Source organism: Xyrauchen texanus, chromosome 46 (assembly GCF_025860055.1).
Source record: "Xyrauchen texanus isolate HMW12.3.18 chromosome 46, RBS_HiC_50CHRs, whole genome shotgun sequence".
Classification (NCBI taxonomy): domain Eukaryota; kingdom Metazoa; phylum Chordata; class Actinopteri; order Cypriniformes; family Catostomidae; genus Xyrauchen; species Xyrauchen texanus.
In genome coordinates, this window is record NC_068321.1 from 7,692,790 (window position 1) to 7,707,407 (window position 14,618).

The 14,618-nt window shown below is 43.1% G+C and overlaps 2 protein-coding genes and 1 pseudogene across 5 annotated transcripts in view; 2 read left to right on the top strand and 1 right to left on the bottom strand.

The window, feature by feature from the left end:
• Window positions 1–9,608, top strand: part of LOC127637984 (uncharacterized) — a 135,197-nt gene extending 125,589 nt beyond the window's left edge. Inside the window, exon 58 of the mRNA XM_052119342.1 lies at window positions 9,507–9,608. The gene's annotated coding sequence lies outside the window, so the exon portion shown is untranslated. The remainder of the gene's footprint in view (window positions 1–9,506) is intronic.
• The window catches only part of LOC127637988 (oxysterol-binding protein-related protein 5-like), a 62,502-nt gene that overhangs the window by 16,953 nt on the left and 30,931 nt on the right, over window positions 1–14,618 (top strand). The gene's annotated exons all lie outside the window — the stretch shown is intronic.
• LOC127637987 (uncharacterized) lies at window positions 10,072–13,071 on the bottom strand (annotated as a pseudogene).

The window sequence follows — 14,618 nt, forward strand, 5'->3', positions numbered from 1 at the left end:
CAGTGTTTCCCCCAGGACTTTGTGAGGCTGTGGTGAGTGGACCTTGAAACCCTCTAGGGGGGTCCAGGAGCATGCTCCTCCATAATAATGATAAATTACTACTAGAGCACAACATTGTTTACAAGAGCTCAACATTCTTCATAGATCTAGCCTCTTAATTTTGCTCTCAAAGTGCATCAGATTGATGCATTTATCTTTAAAATGTAAAGTTTTCTTCTGGGGGAGCATGCCCCCGGACACCCCTAGAGGGGCAGAGGTCCACCCACCATCGTCTCACAAATTTCTGTGGGAAACCCTGGTAGTGCTATTTGAAGTGAGCTATTTTATCTGAAGTTGCATTCCAAACCAGTCATTTATGAGCTTCTGGTTAGGTTAGCATAGCATGCTGGCTTAGAAGGTAGCCGATGAGGAAAGCAGACAGCGATGCAGCTAGCTAGAGTTGCGAACAAGTCTTTTTATACCAAATATATATTGTTGTTTGTCTCATGCTCAAATGGTTAGATCAAAAGTACCATTGAACTGACGAAATGGGTGCAAGACTGATTTCACATACTCTGTGCTAGTGGCACTGCTGCTTACCAGCCCTCATTGCTCATGATTGCCTTGGCAACAATTACAGATTGTAAACAAACACTCCAGGAGCACACCTCTGCAGCGCTGGCAGAGTGTTGTGTGGGCAGGTGGGGTAGAGTATGGTAATGTCCCACAGGGAGTTGATGAAGAGAGATACTTTCCCACAAACCTTTATTTCAGCCTACTTTCCTTTCCATCTGTTATAGCTGTTCTATAAGTGATTTTGTATTTAAAACAATACCGTATTTTATACAACATTGTTTAGAACCGTAATAGCACACATACATCACCCAGACATCTATTTTATGTGTGTGTTTTACATTTTGAATGCATATTTTTTTTAGGTTGTTTGCTCATCTGCTATATGTCTAACTGGAACCTTTATTTTAAGAGTAAAGGGTGAAATAACCAGTAGTCATAATGGCATTCATGCAAACTCTCAACCAGTTTAAAACAGTGAGCAGCAAAGAGCAACCCTCTCCCCAAGAGAATGACTTTAATTCTATTCTTATTCAAATCAGTTGCACTCGAGTTTTACACTTGCATTTGTGCAGTTGGGAGCTGTTGTTTAAAGGCGTAGAAACATGAGGTCATCTCTGCTGTTGAGCTCACTGAATGAGAAAATCAGCAGCTCCACTCAGCAGCTCCACTCAGCCTATCAGAGGAATAAGAGGGGGGCGGCAGTTGCGTCTCCCCTCAATTTTTCTTAGGATGGAAAAATGTTTCTGATTTTCTCTGCAGGTTATTTTCTCTAGGCATGTTTAAAAAATGAAGCTTTTCACTGCTAGTGTTTGCTTTATGAATACATTTCTTCAAGAATTCTGAAGGGAAACAAAGGTTGGAACAATACGTAAGCTGAATTCCAGCATTAATTGAATACTTTAAACAGTTTAAATGCATGCAAACTGCACTAGAAAGCAAACAGATTTGTGCTGCTCTTACAGTTTAGTTAATTAGAACACAATTAACTTTGAACTTTATTTCATTACATAAAATTCTTTATGAATTTAGATTTCTACAGTAAATTGGAAATGTACTTAATACATTGCGGTTTTTAGATGAATTCAAATGTGCTTTGTGACATGATTTATAAAAATTTTTAATTGAGAAATCGAGATTTTGCATAAAAACATGCAAACGCTGTAGGTAGATACATTGTAAATCCACCAAAATTATTCAAAGTGCATGTCTTAATGCTTCTCCCGATCTGATCAGCTGCACGTGTGTGGCGTGCTCCAAATGAACGTGACAGGTTAACAACATGGAAACTGATATAAAAGACAGCTGTAATATTCCCAGTACGATTGTACACAGTGTGATTGTAGCTCCACTTCATCCGTCGTGCATGTATACACCAGCTTGGTCTTAATAACTGGCCTCAACGTGCACATGTTGATGAACGTCTCCTTTCTTTGACAAATAAAAAAGTATCAAATACTGTCAAATAATTTGGATAGGTTATATTTGGGAGAATCAAATCCACTGCTCCTTTTACCATGATGATTTAGATAGATCGCACATTATTGCTGTGTTCTGTGATGCGTTTCAAGTGTACTGCATCGATAGCAAACATTTGGCGAGCGATCGTTTTAACAAACTTTACTAGTTGAATTGTAATGGTAAATAATTTCATATTACTGTGATTCTCAGCGTGAACCACTTGCGGGTGCGTCTCTATCTGCGGGGGTTTATGAATATACACACAAATTGTTAGATATACAATGAGTACTTTCTAGATGAACTTGATAATTTATGGATATTGATGTCTAGATAACTTTCTAGATAGATTTGTTTTAGATAAATTGAATACCTAGACAAGTATTTAGCAGTGTTTTGAATTTTATTCTATTATTTCTGAATAGCTGGGTTTATCCGACTTTAATTTATTTGACATTTACACTATGTTGAGAACTTCCACCTGTGGTGCATATATTTGTACTCTTTTCTTGCATACCTTTGTTTCCTATAATGCAAATAACTTGGATTTCTTTAACCAGGTTGCCTTGCAATGTAATAAAAACATACAATTTGAATCATGTGGAGTACATTATTACAAGATGAGTACAATTTGAAAAAGTTTGATTAAAAACTTTGATAAAGATTTAATTTTTTTGCCATATCGCCCAGCCCAACTCGCAGGTGAAGCGAATAATGTTGATCATCCCCTAACAATGCCACATGTCAAAATCTGGGTAGATTAGATGGTAAGTGAACAGTCAGTTCTTGTAGTCAACGTGTTGAATGCAGGAGAAATGGGCATGAGTAAAGACCTGAGGGACTTTGACAAGGGACAAATTGTTATGGCCAGACGACTGGGTCAGAGCATCTGTAAAATGGCAAGGCTTGTGGGATGCATGGACTCTACAAGACCCCTGAAGTTGTCCTGTTGTATCTGGCACCAAGACATTAGCAGCAGATCCTGCAAAAGACCTATAAGTTGCAAGGTGGAGCTGCCGTGGATCAGACTTGTTGGTCCATTACATCCCACTGACCGGATTGAGATCTAGGGAATTTACTATGGCGTTATATATGTGCCTCATTCCTGAGCGAGTAATTGTAAGTTTTGAGCACAGAGAACTATATTTTGCAAGCACATTGCATTATATTTTGAACAGAAATTAACAATCGCAAATAAAAAAATCGTTTGAGCAAAGAAAAAACGATTCCGTGCTCAATAAATGTATTTGCTATTATCCATATTAACGTGCAATAATAACCCTCTCATGCAGTTTACTCAGGTGCTCTCACAAATTTATTCTCTGCGCTCTGTCAAGTCCCTCTCTCTGTCTCTCGCTCAACCTCTTAATTCTGTGCGCGCTCAACTCTGGACACACACACACGCGCTCAACTCTTGACACACACGCGCGCTCAACTCTTGACACACACGCGCGCTCAACTCTTGACACACACGCGCGCTCAACTCTTGACACACGCGCGCTCAACTCTTCAAACACACGCGCGTTCAACTCTTGACACACGCGCGCTCAACTCTTCAAACACAGCGCTCAACTCTTCAAACACACGCGCGCTCAACTCTTCAAACACACGCGCGCTCAACTCTTCAAACACACGCGCTCAACTCTTGACACACACGCGCGCTCAACTCTTGACACACACGCGCTCAACTCTTGACACACACGCGCTCAACTTGCAACAGCGTTACAAGTGTGCCACAAAATCAACCAATCGGAAAAGTAAAGGTCAATTGTGATTGGCTGTTGGTCTCCAATCACCACGCAGCACAAAGATGACGAAAAATTTATTTTATGGATAGATGTCTTCTCTAGCCACCATCAAACATGACAGAGTCAAATGGTGAAAACTGCAACAATATGCCACAACGTCAGGTGAGTTAGTAATTTCTAGTTTTATGATGTTATGGTTTTCGATGCCTTTGATGAAACCCTGCTATTATCTACGGAAGCGTATTGCATTCACTTGAGAAAAAAAAATCTACTCTGTTTTTCTGAATTAACGACTTAATTATCTCAGAATTACGAGATAATTTTTCATGGAAAAAAGTTTTTGCTCTGTTTTTCTGAATTAACGACTTAATTATCTCAGAATTACGAGCTAATTTTTCATTAAAAAAATATTTTTTTCTGTTTTTCTGAATTAATGAGATCCCTCAAAATCCTGCCAGGAGCTCTATTTTAGCTGGATGCACATGAATTTATAGAGATATATTTTAAACTTGGCCTTCAATACAAAGACATTACTGTCTATGACATTTGTAATACTGTCATGGCTGAGACACGCTTTGATCTTCCAAAGGACACTAATTACACGAGAACTACCGGAATTCTAGAACTACTACAATGGCCATAGTGGTCATTCTGACCGTTCATACTAGACTGTACCAAATGTCATGTCATATTTACATTCGAAACTTCTATTGAGGTTTTAGAATGAAGCTTCTAATGTCTGTCGTCATATTTTATATCGTCATCACCCTAAAAATGTATTGAATAAAATAGAATAATATGGATCAAATGGAGCGCCAAGCGAACGCAGATAGTCCTACATTATACGATCTTTTTTTGTAATATATAATAGTGCTAGACTATATAAATACATAGGCCTATATATTATATATTAGCTGCTAGACTGCCCCGGAAGGTGCGTGCCTCGCTTTGTGTACAGCAAGTTTTTCACCACAGTGAAATTGTTTTCGAAAGTCTAAACGCCAACAAACATGGATTGAGGCGGAATATTTCGTTAGATAAAAACATGTTGTGAATTTTGGAAATTATTACATCTATCCTTTTTCAAAACATGTTGACTTTTGGACTTTACAACGCTCTGGAGTTATTGGAAATTGTAATCAATCCTATGTATTTATATAGTCTAGCACTATTATATATTACAAAAAAAGATCGTATAATGTAGGACTATCTGCGTTCGCTTGGCGCTCCATTTGATCCATATTATTCTATTTTATTCAATAAATTTTTAGGGTGATGACGATATAAAATATGACGACAGACATTAGAATCTTCATTCTAAAACCTCAATAGAAGTTTCGAATGTAAATATGACATGACATTTGGTACAGTCTAGTATGAACGGTCAGAATGACCACTATGGCCATTGTAGTAGTTCTAGAATTCCGGTAGTTCTCGTGTAATTAGTGTCCTTTGGAAGATCAAAGCGTGTCTCAGCCATGACAGTATTACAAATGTCATAGACAGTAATGTCTTTGTATTGAAGGCCAAGTTTAAAATATATCTCTATAAATTCATGTGCATCCAGCTAAAATAGAGCTCCTGGCAGGATTTTGAGGGATCTCATTAATTCAGAAAAACAGAGCAAAAACTTTTTTCCATGAAAAATTATCTCGTAATTCTGAGATAATTAAGTCAGTTAATTCAGAAAAACAGAGTAGATTTTTTTTCTCAAGTGAATGCAATACGCTTCCGTAGATAATAGCAGGGTTTCATCAAAGGCATAGAAAACCATAACATCATAAAACTAGAAATTACTAACTCACCTGACGTTGTGGCATATTGTTGCAGTTTTCACCATTTGACTCTGTCATGTTTGATGGTGGCTAGAGAAGACATCTATCCATAAAATAAATTTTTCGTCATCTTTGTGCTGCGTGGTGATTGGAGACCAACAGCCAATCACAACTGACCTTTACTTTTCCGATTGGTTGATTTTGTGGCACACTTGTAACGCTGTTGCAAGTTGAGCGGCGTGTGTGTCAAGAGTTGAGCGTGCGGTGTGTCAAGAGTTGAGCTGCGTGTGTGTCAAGAGTTGAGCCGCGTGTGTTTGAAGAGTTGAGCGCGTGTGTTTGAAGAGTTGAGCGCGCGTGTGTTTGAAGAGTTGAGCCGCGTGTGTTTGAAGAGTTGAGCCGCGTGTGTTTGAAGAGTTGAGCGCGCGGTGTTTGAAGAGTTGAGCGCGCGTGTGTCAAGAGTTGAGCCGCGTGTGTCAAGAGTTGAGCCGCGTGTGTCAAGAGTTGAGCCGCGTGTGTCAAGAGTTGAGCCGCGTGTGTGTCAAGAGTTGAGCCGCGTGTGTGTCAAGAGTTGAGCCGCGTGTGTGTCAAGAGTTGAGCGCGTGTGTGTCCAGAGTTGAGCGCGCACAGAATTAAGAGGTTGAGCGAGAGACAGAGAGAGAGACTTGACAGAGCGCAGAGAATAAATTTGTGAGAGCACCTGAGTAAACTGCGTGAGAGGGTTATTATTGCACGTTAATATGGATAATATCGAATACATTTATTGAGCACGGAATCGTTTTTTCTTTGCTCAAACGATTTTTTTATTTGCGATTGTTAATTTCTGTTCAAAATATAATGCAATGTGCTTGCAAAATATAGTTCTCTGTGCTCAAAACTTACAATTACTCGCTCAGGAATGAGGCACATATATAACGCCATAATTTACAGGCCAGGGCAACACCTTGAACTCTTCATCATATTCCTCAAACCATTCCTGAACAATGTGTGCAGTGTGGCATGGTGCATTATCCAGCTGAAAGAGGCCACTGCCACAAGTGAATACCATTGCCATGAAGGGGTGTACCTGGTCCGCAACTATGTTTAGGTAGGGCAACAGCATATTAGGTCGTAATGTTTTTATCAGAACAACATGTTGTTACATAATAAATATATTGTATTGTATGTATTTTAATATTAGAACATAGTAGTTGAAGACACCTCATATAAAGTTGTACAATAAGATAACTTTCAGACAAATAATTCTTTATTGAAAATGCTTATGAGAGATATGAGTCTAGTTTCCATGGATGTCAAACCTTTTCAGGATTTACTTTTAACCATGTGTTTTGGTTTGTTTTTGGTGTGCAATTGGGGCATCTAATCATTGACCAAACGTGAATTGTGTAATTTTTACAACGTTTTATAGTAACCGGTCAAGGTTGAATGGACCTGACATTGATAGACCTAGAAAGACTGTGTGATTGACTGCATGATCAGATCATGATCTTTATGGCCTAGATTTCCTAACCAATATTGCTATATCATTTATTTTTTTTTTATTTTTACAATTGATGTTAATTTACTTTGGATTGTAAGTATTTCAAATGATATCAACTATAAGCTGTTTAGAAAAAGGCTTTATTCTCTCTATAGGGTTGACTGGTTGGGGTAATGATAGCACACTGGCGAGCTTTATAAAACTACTATTTGGTCAAACTATAACTTTGCAACGCTTTAATGATAGTGACTTGATTTTTGTTATTTATAATAGGAAATGGGGAAAGAATTGTCAATATCAGCATTGTTGCACTTAATCTGCTCAGGGGTGGGTTTCTCATATAACCTAACTCACTGCTTAACCATCACAGTACGATGCATCGATTGAGAAATTAACTAGCTAGTCACAACTATTTCCCGCAAACATAGTAGCTATGTTGCACATCCATTGTGCAAACCTTGTTGGTTCAACAATACAAACCTGTCATTAATTACGTTACGTAGGGGGTGGAGTAATAATATCTACAGATATAACATTAGAATAGCTAATTTACAAGTTCTCCAGAAAGCTGCTAAAGACACGAAAGCTGCGTGTACTATGTAAATGTGACAGATACATTGGCAGCAATAGTGGGGTTTCCCTTTACATCAGACTCTGGGGTTCCCCCGATGCACTTGAGCACATAAAGTATGCACATGCTCACTCTTCAAAAACATATTAGAACTTAACTCATGTGTTAACATGGACACAGAAGCTGTGTTCTCCGACAGAAGCCACGTGTGTTAAAGAGCTTTCTCTAAACAGCATTTAATCCCTTAAATGGCTGCATACCCATCTACTGACGTTTGAACACTGCTTTCTGTAAAATCCCGGAAGAAGCAGTTTCCTTAAGTGCATGCATACAGGGTCAAAGTCTTTACTGAATTAAATATATATATGGAATAAAATATATAGAAGCCTCAGGTAAGTCAAATGATGTCAACACTGCAAACTAACAATGAACTATGCTTCTAATCACAGGTAAAGTGCTGAAGTTCCAACAACACTATTTTGCTATGCTTTTTGCAAATGTTCGTTGGAACTACTGTTTCAGGAAACACCAAATCATTGAAATATATTGGTAACGATATAACTTGCAACAATGCTTTTGGGAAACGCACCCTTTTCTTTTTTTTTTGCAAACTTTTTCAACTTTTATCTGGACTCAGATAAATTTATAAGGATTCAGATCTCTTTTTTTGATCAATTTAGTTGCAATATATCAGCTCAGCTTATGTTTTGGAACCCATTCAACTTAAATATAGTTATAAATTGTAAACAAATTATAAAAATGATATATTATAATAGTAATATATTGTAATAACTCTTAATTGTGCACCTTTAAATTTTAATCCATCATGCTTTTATTTTGACAATCTGAACTCTCCAGGAAGTCCTGTAAGTTTGTCTGTTTGTAGGCAAGTTCACAGTATTCTTATTCAAATTCTGGTAAAATGCACCTCTAGTGCCGTTCTAAATGCATATTAAGTGAACCAAACTTTTGAGCATCTACATCTGAGATGTTGTTCGTGAGTAGCTCTCAAATATTGCACACCGCATGAAGGCTAAACATAGCCACGAGTGTGTAAATAGAGCAGTGCCATTCACTGACATGCTGGAGCTGCATGTGCATTTTATTTATTTACTTATAAAACACAGCATTTTGTGATTCACAGAGCTATCACACATCTTCAAGTGGCTTTGAATAAAATGCACGAGTCATATGAACTGCTTTAACTGTTTTAATGTCATTTTTTGAGCTTGACAGTAAAAAATAGGACTAACACACAGTATCGGATTTGGAACTGGCTCGTCGGACAGATACCCCGATCCATATAAAAACGTCAGTATCGGAGCGGTGCATCTCTAATATGAACTTCCATTGGAAGTTTGGGTTCAAACAGTTTCAAATGGTAATCAGAGCAGGTTTTTGCCATTCACACAGGTGGGAGATGTTTAAAACTCATAGTTCTGTGTCCACTTCCATTTTAATGAAGTTGTGGCAAATTAGGTTCTCAATGTGGAAAGGAGGAAGCAGGGACTGGGTGAACAATCCACGCTTGACATTTAATAAACACTTTTCAGTGTATAACAAAACAAAAACACACTGCTTTTCAGCCAGCTACGTATAAACATAAAGACACACACACAGACAGGCTTTGTGTGTCTCTCTCTCTCTCTCTCTCTCTCTCTCTCTCTCTCTCTCTCTCTCCCCCGGCTCTGCCTTATCCCTCTCCCAGCTGTTCTTTTTTTCTCTTTTCTTACTGTCAGTTCTAGATGTGCACATACTATTTCTGACACCATTAGAAGAACAGAAAATGTTTTGTCTTTTTTGTACTTTCATGTGCCTTAGTGAGCCTATTAGTGTCTAAAAATGTTTAGAAACAGATGCTGTTAGGGAACTTTCTGCTGGAATGCCATATGAACATCCTCGCCTCTGCCTCCTATCTCTGGCAGGACATGACGGTTCCGGGCACAACTCCCTCGGACCGCCGGACGGGGGCCTACGCCAAAGAGAGAGACATTACCTTCTGTTTTACATTTATCAAATAAATGGCATCTTAAACCTCACTCAAGCCTGCGTGTCTTCCCGATAGAACAATTATATCTCAAGATTAGTCAAACTTTCAGCGATACCCAATTTACAGTATTTATGTATTTTGCTTTCAAATGGCTTTTAAGATTGATTTTTTTTTTTATCTGAGGAACCTTCAATATTGTTCGATCCAACAACCATTATTGCAAAGTAGATTCAAATGCTTAATGCAATAAGTAAAATACAGTAAAAATCTAGTTAAAAATAATATGTTTTTCTCTAAAAGAACAGAAGGAAGAATGATATTTCATTGTTTTTTATTAATATGCAGAACCAATATAACAATATATAACAATTACCTATATATTTTTCTCTTTGATGTCACAGACTAATAATTGAACTGATTAATTGAAAAAGACAGTTTGTAAGAACTGATTGATGAAAATGTATCTAACTTCTGGTTTTTGATACACCGTCTGGTGCACCTGGACATATCATCAGTGATGTAACCTAGGATCACGGGGGGTTTCGGGTCTTTCAACAATCAGACCCCCTCCCCTAGGCGACCCAGCCGGGGTGATCAAGTCCCAGCTTATGTCCAGGTGGCGCTACTACCCTACACGCCATGCCTCTCCTCTCCTGATCCACAGCCACCTTGATGCTACTTCTGCAGCATCAGTGGCCAACTTGATGGCCCTTCGCTGACTCGCCCCTGTGATGCCAAGCATTTTGTAGGCCCTGCAAAGGGAATGGCCCACAAACCCTCGACATCCCACTTCGACAGGTTGGCATATCGCCCGCCACCCATTGCTCCGGCAACACTCCACAAGCTGGGAGTACTTTGCCCTCTTTCTTTCGTTGGCCTCCTCCATACGGTCCTCCCAAGGCACTGTTAACTCTAAGAGAATCACCTGCTTGGAGGCCTCTGAGGTGAGCACAATGTCAGGCCTTAATGTTGTTATGGCAACTGCTTCAGGGAACTTCAGCTGCTTGCCCAGATCAACTGCCAGCTCCCAGTCGCGTGCCGTTGCCAACAGGTCAGAGGAGGTGCCCCGGGCAGCTGGTATTGACTTCTCCCCAGCTCTGACAAAGGCTGTGGTCTTCACTGGGCGAAGGCTCTTGCTGTGGCTAATTCCACTGCAGATAGAATCCACTACGGCTTTTAGGACCTGGTCATGCCGCCAGCGTAGCGCCCTTAGCCCAGGGCTTTTGGACAGCAGCTCAGGATGTGTTCCAACGTTCCTCTCCTCTGGCATAGGGGGCATGCTGGTGTCTCCACCTTTCCCCAGGAGAAGAGGTTGGATGGACTTGGCAACACGTCGTGAGCCGCCTGGATCAGGAATTTTATCCTGTAGGGTTCAGCCTTCCAAAGCTCAGTCCATGTGACTTTGCGCTCCACTGTTCAGCTCCCATCTTGTCCAGAGCCCTGTTGCCGCATCCCAGCCATCTGGCAAGCTCGTTTCTCCTCAACTCCTGCACGCACCTCCTCCAGGATCAGGGACCTCCTCTCTTTCCCTTCTACCTTGTCATAGCGAGGAGTTCTTCTGCTGCCCAGGCCAGCTCTCCCATGTGCCACTGAGCCCACCAACACCCTTTGCCGTAGCCTTGACTCTGCGTCGTCCACTGCCACAGTAGCCCTCCACTTCCGCCCTGTCCTGACCTCAATCCCAGCCTGGGCAACCTTTGGATCACTGGAATCCCGATACTGTAAGACCTCCCTGGACCGCGTCACCATGAACTCCTCGCTCAGGCTGCTCATGGGAAGCTTCAGCTTGTTGTTCTGCCCATATAGTGCAATGCTACTCAGGCTTCGAGGCAGTCCCAGCCACCTGCGCAAAAACCTGCTAATCCTCATCTCAAAGCCTTCCACCGTTGAAATGGGGACTTCATACACCAGGAGGGGCCAGAGGATCCGAGGGAGGATGCCATGCTGGTAAATCCAGGCCTTGAACTTGCCAGGAAGGCCAGACTTGTCCACCGCGGCCAGCCAGGTCTCCAGGTCTTGGTTGGTCGCTTTTGTGGAAGCTGCATCCCTCAGGCTACAATTGAACACCTTCCCCAGGCTCTTCACAGGTTCCTCTGTCAGTGATGGTATCTTGGTGGTGCCAAGTGAGAAGTGGAACTTGTCAGTGACCTTCCCTTTCTTCAGCACGAGGGACCTTGACTTAGCTGGCTTGAAGTTCATGCGAGCCCAGGACATCAGCTCCTGGAGGCCGTTCAGGATCCACCTGCAGCCTGGGACAGATGTTGTGGTCACTGTCAGGTCATCCATGAAGGCTCGGATGGGTGGCTGTCTAACTCCAGACTTCGAGAGGGGCCCCCTGCACTGCATCTCCGCAGATTTCACCAGCATGTTCATGGCGAGTGCAAAAGGATGACTGAGATTGTACAGCCAGTGATGATTCCCTTCTCAAGCTTGTGCCAGTCTGAGGTTGTTGTTCGGAGGAGACTCTCATATGGAAGTTGGTATAGTAGTCCAGGATGAGGTCTCTGAACTTCTTCGGGTATAATGCCGATTCAGCGCTCTTCGACCAGTTTATGGGGTACGGATCCATAGGCATTTGCGAGGTCCAGCCACAGCACAGCCAGGTCCCCCTTGTTCTCCCTGGCTTCCCTGATAAGCTGAGTGACCACACCTGTATGCTCCAGACATCCAGATACCTCTGGGATTCCTCCCTTCTGGACTGCTGTATCGATGTAGGAGTTCTTCAGGAGGTAGTCTGTCAGTCGCCTGGAAATGAGGCTGAAGAAAATCTTTCCTTCAACACTCAGCAGTGAGATGGTCCTGAACTGCTCGATCTTCTGAGACTTCTCCTCCTTCGGGATCCACACACCCTCTGCCTGTCTCCACTGGTCTACTACCTTTCCCCTCCTCCAAATCACCTTCAGGATCTTCCAGAGTCTGTGGAGTAGTCTTGGACAGTTCTTATAAACCTTATACGGTACTCCACTGGGCCCTGGAGCGGAGTTTGCCCTTGCCCTTCTAACCACCTCCTGGATCTCCTTCCAGCCTGGCTCTTTCCCATTAAAGTCCGTAGCCGGTGCAGGTGGATTGATCAGGAACCTGCAGGGGCCTAGGTCTTGCTCTCTGTACTCATCACTGTAGGATTGCTTGAGGTGGTGGTCAACCTCAGCTTTAGAGCAGGTGAGTTGGCCGCTACGCTTCTGTCCTAGCAGCTGTTTTGTAAATCCAAATGGGTTCACTAGAAAGGCAGCTCTCCTCCTGGACCTCTCCTTCCTCCTCCTCCTATGCCACTCCGCTCTCCTCAGGGTCATCAGCTTTTTGTGGATTATGCTGCGTAGCTCCGCAAGCGGTCCCCTCTCCTCTTCGCTTGCAGCCTTGTACTGCTGCCTCAAGTTCTTCAGCTCCTGCCTGAGCTGATGGATTTTACTTGCTCTGTTGTTCATGGTATAAGGGGCTTCAGCTGCTTGCTTCTCCTCAAGTCCAAACCTCTCTGCAGCTAGGCTGATAATGATTGTAGTCATCGTTTTGAGGCGTCGATCAGCTCTCCCTTTGGCAGTTGCCTCCAAGATGGTATCTGCATCTCCGTCAAACTGGCGCCACACCTTCTCCTTGCTAGCTTGGGGCCACTTCACCCGACGATGTTCTGATGTTCTGTGTACGTCAGGTGATTGCATCACCTGGAGGCTCCGGGCACTGTGGGGTGACTCCGGGCCTGGCTCCTCCTGCATCTCACCAGGCGTAGTTCCTGTGTGCTGTGACTCTACCTCCTTCTGCATACACTTCATCTTGGCCTGGTGGATCCGCAGGCCATGTCGGTTCTTGCATATCTTGCCACATATGCATTCCATTATCGTCGTCATATTTTCATTGCCATGTGTCGTCATCCTTTGATCCGTCCTGTGGGATTCTCTTCCGCCCCCCCTCTCGGGAATCCCTAGGGGTATATCTCCTGTAGGTTGATTCATAGCTTTTGTGGGTTCCTTCTTCTCAGAAGGTGCAGCTTGGGATGCTACCCCTCACTGCCCCGATGCCGTCTTTCCGAGCTGTCCACTGTCTCTCCAGCTGTCACCATTCTGTACTTGGTGGTCAACCAGACTGTTCCTGGTAGTCACTGGTTGTTCCAGAAAGAAGGTTTTTGATACACCGTCTGGTGCACCTGGACATATCATCAGTGATGTAACCTAGGATCACGGGGGGTTTCGGGTCTTTCAACAATCAGACCCCCTCCCCTAGGCGACCCAGCCGGGGTGATCAAGTCCCAGCTTATGTCCAGGTGGCGCTACTACCCTACACGCCATGCCTCTCCTCTCCTGATCCACAGCCACCTTGATGCTACTTCTGCAGCATCAGTGGCCAACTTGATGGCCCTTCGCTGACTCGCCCCTGTGATGCCAAGCATTTTGTAGGCCCTGCAAAGGGAATGGCCCACAAACCCTCGACATCCCACTTCGACAGGTTGGCATATCGCCCGCCACCCATTGCTCCGGCAACCCTCCACAAGCTGGGAGTACTTTGCCCTCTTTCTTTCGTTGGCCTCCTCCATACGGTCCTCCCAAGGCACTGTTAACTCTAAGAGAATCACCTGCTTGGAGGCCTCTGAGGTGAGCACAATGTCAGGCCTTAATGTTGTTATGGCAACTGCTTCAGGGAACTTCAGCTGCTTGCCCAGATCAACTGCCAGCTCCCAGTCGTGCCGTTGCCAACAGGCCAGAGGAGGTGCCCGGGCAGCTGGTATTGACTTCTCCCCAGCTCTGACAAAGGCTGTGGTCTTCACTGGGCTGAAGGCTCTTGCTGTGGCTAATTCCACTGCAGATAGAATCCGCCACGGCTTTTAGGACCTGGTCATGCCGCCAGCGGTAACGCCCTTCAGCCCAGGGCTTTTGGACAGCAGCTCAGGATGTGTTCCAACGTTCCTCTCCTCTGGCATAGGGGCATGCTGGTGTCTCCACCTTTCCCCAGGAGAAGAGGTTGGATGGACTTGGCAACACGTCGTAGACCGCCTGGATCAGGAATTTTATCCTGTAGGGTTCAGCCTTCCAAAGCTCAGTCCATGTGACTTTGCGCTCCA